At 40.4% G+C, this 5,856-nt stretch overlaps 1 protein-coding gene across 5 annotated transcripts in view; it reads left to right on the top strand.

Annotated features, from left to right (window-relative positions):
• The window catches only part of RALGPS1 (Ral GEF with PH domain and SH3 binding motif 1), a 111,768-nt gene that overhangs the window by 58,492 nt on the left and 47,420 nt on the right, over positions 1-5,856 (top strand). The gene's annotated exons all lie outside the window — the stretch shown is intronic.

Here is a 5,856-nt window from a genome sequence, read left to right as displayed (position 1 = left end):
CCATCGTTCGAGCGGCGCCGGAGCAGCCTTATTTGAACTTCAGCTCCTTTGTGGCAGACTTACATCCTGCAGGGGGAGCACGCCGCAACGAGCTGCCCGGCTCTGGTTGGACGAGCTTGCTGCCTCCGCCCACAGGCACCGCGGATCCACCCGCGGCGGCCGCCCGCGGGCCCTCGCCGCAGGCAGCGGGGCCGGGCCCTCTGGCGCGCCGTGAGCTCCCGGCGGGCGCTGCGCGGGCGGGGACAGGCGCCGCGCTTGGGCCGCGCCGGGCCGGCCGCGGGGCCGCGGTGCTGCGCGCTGGTGGCCGTACCCGCAGCGTCCTCCCCAGCCGGGAGCTCTTGTTCTCTACCAGTTTTTACTGACCGTTCTCTTCACGTTAGAGAAATAAAGCGAGGCAGCTTTACTCAAAGTAGCGCTGGTATTCTCCCTTTTTACCACTTCCTAGGTAATTTTTATCAGGAAACAGCATGGTCCCAGAAATGAAGGAAAATAAAATTGTCCAGATTCAAGCAAACTCTTAAAATAATCTAATGCAGATTGAGAATCCATGATTTGGCTGAACACCAGTGTGTTTTTTAATGTTTGCTTGCTACTCGTGTTAGTCATCTGAAGCATGTTTCTCATGTGATGGCTGTGAACTCTTAACATTTCCCTGGACCCTTTCTGAAAATTTGCTGTTACCGAACTTTCTGTGGGTAGAATACTTTGGTTATTAGCTGTCACCTCTGGTTTAAAGATTTTTTGAATTAATGTAAAATTTGTCTTTAAGATGTATGTACAAAGAAATTATCAAAATTAAATGTGAAACTCCACAATATAAAAATGTTCTTTTTTAAAGCTACTTTTTATCAACAGTTTAACAAACCGAACTGTTATTTCACTGTCCCTATACGTCATAGCTATCTTTAGAAAGCTATGCTGTACTGACATAATGTATTTAGTCATAGTTTTTCAAGCAGCTTTAAAGATCTTTGGGTTTTGAAGAAACAGAGGAAACCAATATGAGAACACTTAGATTAATCAAAGGACAAATTAAGAGGTTTAAAGGCACTGGATTAAAACAAACGCTATTTCTGTTCAAATTAAAACATGGACAAGTAGTGGCTATTCTAGTAACAAATTATTTCCATTGTAAATCTGAACATCTAATGTATCAGAAAAAAAAAAACACACATCTAAATATATTACACTAGCAATTCAGTATGCCTTCGGCTTTTAAAGTTTTTTGTACCCTTACTGTATGGCTTGGGATTCCCACAGGGAATATTAGTGCCTCTTATTAGTTACTGTCATTACGTTATTGTTTTCTAATTTAACTCAACAGCTTACTCTTTTCTGTATCTAAAGAGAGAGGACACAAAACCGAGGACTGAAGTGCTCGTGTCAGTAGTGTAGTCTGGATACTCGGGATTAAAGCAGTCCAAAGCTTTTCCAATGCACTAGTTTTATACTGAAGCAGCTGATTTAATTGAACTGGAATGTGATCATTCTATTCATTTTTGACAGAGTTAGCAGCAGGCCAAATAAATTGCCAGTAAATAGGCCAACTTGCCTACGATTCAGACTCCTTCATTTCCAAGGTACCTTTTCAGCCTACAGATAGGCAGAGCATCTCAAGGGAGGGAAGCGGGGAGCTGGAAGAGTGAAGGGAGCAGGCTGCCGTGCGTGTTTCCGAAGGTGTTGAGGTGGCTGTTTCTTCTGCAGATCGGTTTAGAATCACCGAATGGTTTGGGTTGGAAGGGACCTTTAGAGGTCATCTAGTCCAACCCCCCTGCAAGGAGCAGGACATAATTTCTCAAATTCCTAGCTACTTTCAGAGCTAGGAAGGTGATTCCCTCCCTAGATTGCTACTTGAGTGATTCATTTTCATGTAAAAGTGAACATTTTTGGATTCTTTGCCTTTGTAGAAAAATACTGGTTTCTAACTTGCTGTTGTACCCTGGAGCACCAAGGTTCTTGGAAATACAAAGTTTCCCAAGAATAAAGTTTTCATTTAGGACCATATTTATAAATCATCCATAACCACTTTTAAGCTCTTCAACATATACTTAAGCTCCAGTGATTTTAGGGCACTTAAATAAGTGCAATTAAATGCCTAAAGATTTTACCTAATGAAGGAGACTAAATAGAGACTTCTCTTGTGGTGTGGTTTTTTTGGTCATTAATGTTCTCCAACAGACAATTGTGTTATAAAAAAAAAAAATTGAAAAATGAAAAATAGCCCAACCTTATTTCTTTGATCCTCCTTTTTTTTTTCTGAACAAGAAACAACATATTATTACACAGATCAGCCTTCTGATGAAGTGCGAAGTGCTTTTTTTTTTTGTCTTTTTTTTTTTTAGCTAAATAGCCTGTTCCTGGAAACTTTTGTATATGGGTCATTCCAAATTGTGTATGAAAAAGCTAGCTTATTTCTTCAGTCTGTTGCAGCTTTGTCTATTGGGAAAAATAAAGTTGTGCCAACTTGATAGGTGACAGGGAACTTTTATTTGGATGTGCTAAGTGTTCATAGGATATCTGAATTGTTTGGGTAACACTAGGTGTTTGCCCTTTGGGAAGGATTGAAGAGAAAAACAGGATTAGCCTTCTGCTCGGAGGAAACGCTAATGCCTTGTCCTTGGATTTATAGTGCTATGAAGTGGAGTTTATTGCTTTTGTTAAAGGCTTTAGGCTGAATGAAGTGATTTTCAAAACATTTCATAGTTGTTCCATTTGCCTTTCATACTGAGAATCTCGGAGATCAGCTTACGCTGAAATATGATTGGCGAATAACAGATCTGCTAATAGCAGGATACTGATAGCCAGTTATTTCTGGCTGTGAAAGCTGACAGTTGTCTTCACCAGAATAATTCAGTCAGCAAGGAGTGGTCTAATGCTAGACTTGGCTTTGAGAACTAGTGAAAATACTGTAAAACAGCTGGTCATAGAAGTTGACTTTGAGTCAGTGATCAGAAGCTCAAGGTAAACAAAATAGATAAGAATGTGCCAATCTTAAAAAGGCAAACTTTGAGAATTCAAACTGATAATTTTTTCAGATGGTGTGCAGTTCAATTGCTGAGTTAATTTGCCACAAGAAACAAACAAAAAAAAATTAAAAATCCTGTGCATGGAGGAATAGCAGGAAAAAGGAAAGGGAACAGACAGATTCACAGAAGAAACATTGTAAAGAAAAAATACCACCCAGACGCAGACACAAAATCTTGTGTTTATACAAGATCTGTCTCAGGAAGTCCCTAAACCACAGCTCACTGCTGGTAGGAAGCTACATCTGGAAAACAATTACTGTACCTGTGCTTTTTTTCTTATATCCTTTTTTGAAGCATTCTCTGCTTTCTGATACTGGGTAACGTATGTTTTAAAATGTTGAAATGAATCACTAACACAATACTTAATGTTCTGTAATATATTTTTCTGGATTTGTGGGAAAAGCATTAGGAAATAGTTGGGTTTGGGGGGAAAATGGGGAAAAAAGAATTGTCAGCCCTTTTGAGAAAATCTGATTTGTTCACAGGGAAAGCTTTGCTAGGAAGCTCCAAACAGCTTCAGATTTTTTTTTTCCTCTTTCAGTGGATGAGAGGATGGTTTGCACCAGTCAGATGTGATTTGGGTCATAAATTCCTGAACATAATTCCAGCTGAATTACTGGTAACTTTTTTTTTTCCACACACTGGTATCTTATCTGAAAGTTGCTTGATTTATGCTGCACTTATTTGTCTCTTTCTACGTTAGGCTTCATTGCTACAGTGGCAAAGGAGGAATGATTAATTCCACGGATCCATTAGGGTGAGGTTATTCAGGAAACATCATGGGATTGTTTCCTTCTTTTAGTTTTTTGGATGTCTAAGTATGGAACAATGATAATATTTTATTTATTACATTAAACATAGATGAGAGGAATGGCTGAGCGAGTTAGTTGAGTTGAACGGGTTTCTTTGGCGTTCCAGGTGATAGTGACTTTCTGAGAAGTCTTGGATGTTCACAGACACTATTGAGCAGCCTTTCGGATTAGCAGCCCTGCTTCTAATGGTTTTAAAATGCAGGGTAATAGTTTTAAAATAGAGGGAGGTAGATCCAGATTAGACATAGGGGGAAAAAAGACCGCTAGAGCGAAAGGGGTAGACTAGTTTTGTAATTTCCCACTTAGATTCTTTTTAGTGCTGTTCCTGTAAATTTTGTGAAAATAATTTTGATTCCTTTTTGATGCACACATCAAAAGTATAATTGATTTCACTGTGTTAGGAAAGAATATATTCTTGTACCGCGCAGCTCTTTTGTTTGCATATGCTGAATTGATTCCTCACAGCATAGTTATGTTTTACCTAAAGATACATTTTACAAATAGCATTTATCACCTTCATATTACTGTAAAAAGTATAGCGTTTAGTAAGGGCATAATCTTATAAAATATCTGTCACAATTGGTGTTCTCGCTCTAGTTTCTGTCAGCACGCATATAGTACGGTACGCAGGCCAGTTCCATAGCCACATCAGCAAGTGACAGGGGTTAGGAAAAAACCGTGCAGGAATGGGGCCTGTGGCGGCCGGCCGGGCCAGCCTCCTCCGCAGGGCTGGCCTCTGAAGAGCTGGATGTGGTCACTCAATACCATGTCCAGCTGAGTTTTGTAAACCTCTTTAGATGGGGATTCACAGGCCTTTTGAGCCATGCTGTAGTGCAACCCCTCTTAAAGTCATTTTTGGGGGGGTTGTTTTTTCGTGGTGGTATGTTTTCCCTATTCTAATTGGAATTTCCATTGCCGCAGCTTGTGCCAGTTGTTTCTTGTCCTGTTACAGTGAATCTCTGAGAAAAATCTGTGTCTGTTCTCTACAACTCCCCCACACGCTCCTTCTTGCAGGGGAATAGCCTCAGTTAGGTTGTTGCTTCTGGCCCCGTCTCTTGTCCAGGCTACAGGAGCCCCGCTCCTTGGGCCTGTCCTCAGCGCCCCTGCTCCCCGGCCATTTTGGGGGTCCTGCGCTGGCCCCTCCACTTCAACATCTGCCCGCTGCAGAGGTGCAGCAGGACTGTACTGCCGTATTCCAGATGAGGCCTCACGGCTGCCAAGTAGATACAAAACCTTTACAACCTATTGGAAAATGAACTGTGTTCTGTTGGTTGTCACCTCTGTGCCCGCAGTAACATTGCATTTTATGAGGAGGCACACTGCTCGGCAACGTTTCCTGCAAACTGCATGTTATAATCTGCCTTAAAAAAATCTGCCTTGAGATTGTAATGTTGCAGCTTGCGAGAAGGCAGTGTGATCTGAACCCTTTCTTTTTTTCTGGAGCTGGTGATCATTATTCCTTTTTTTAAGTAGCGAGGGAGCCAAAAGAGGCAGGGCAGCACAGGAGATTCTCTTGGTAGAGGGTGGAATTAAAAGTTGTATCAATGCTGGAGTTTTGTTTTGATTTTTGTTGAATGACTACTTGATTTTAAAGATACCTTTCAAGGGACTTGTTTTGGAATAACGTTGTTGTTGCTTATCATATCCCATTGTAGAAGCTGTTGCTTGTGAGTAGAACTGCTTTTGTACTCATGCCCGCACTATAATAATCACAGTATAGTTTCCATTACTGCTGTTATCCATTTCTTTAAAAATGTATTTGCCATTACTCTAAGTGTCAGTTGGAACAAATCTTTTAATACTTTATGGAAATATTGTCTTTTTAAAAATATAGTTATAAATTGATTTTAGATTATGCTCTGACAGAGGTAACAGACTACAACTAGTTTAACTTTTTTTTTTTACTAATTATATGTAGTACCATTTTTTTGTTTGCAATTACATCTTCTTGTTTGCTGTGAAGTAAAATAATTTTCAGAATGTTCACTCCAATTATTGAATTATTGGAGGTTTTGTGC

This window comes from Chlamydotis macqueenii, chromosome 20 (genome assembly GCF_036417535.1).
Source record: "Chlamydotis macqueenii isolate bChlMac1 chromosome 20, bChlMac1.mat, whole genome shotgun sequence".
NCBI lineage: Eukaryota > Metazoa > Chordata > Aves > Otidiformes > Otididae > Chlamydotis > Chlamydotis macqueenii.
The sequence above is the reverse complement of the archived record's forward strand: the minus strand, read 5'-3'. Positions and strand labels throughout refer to the sequence as shown.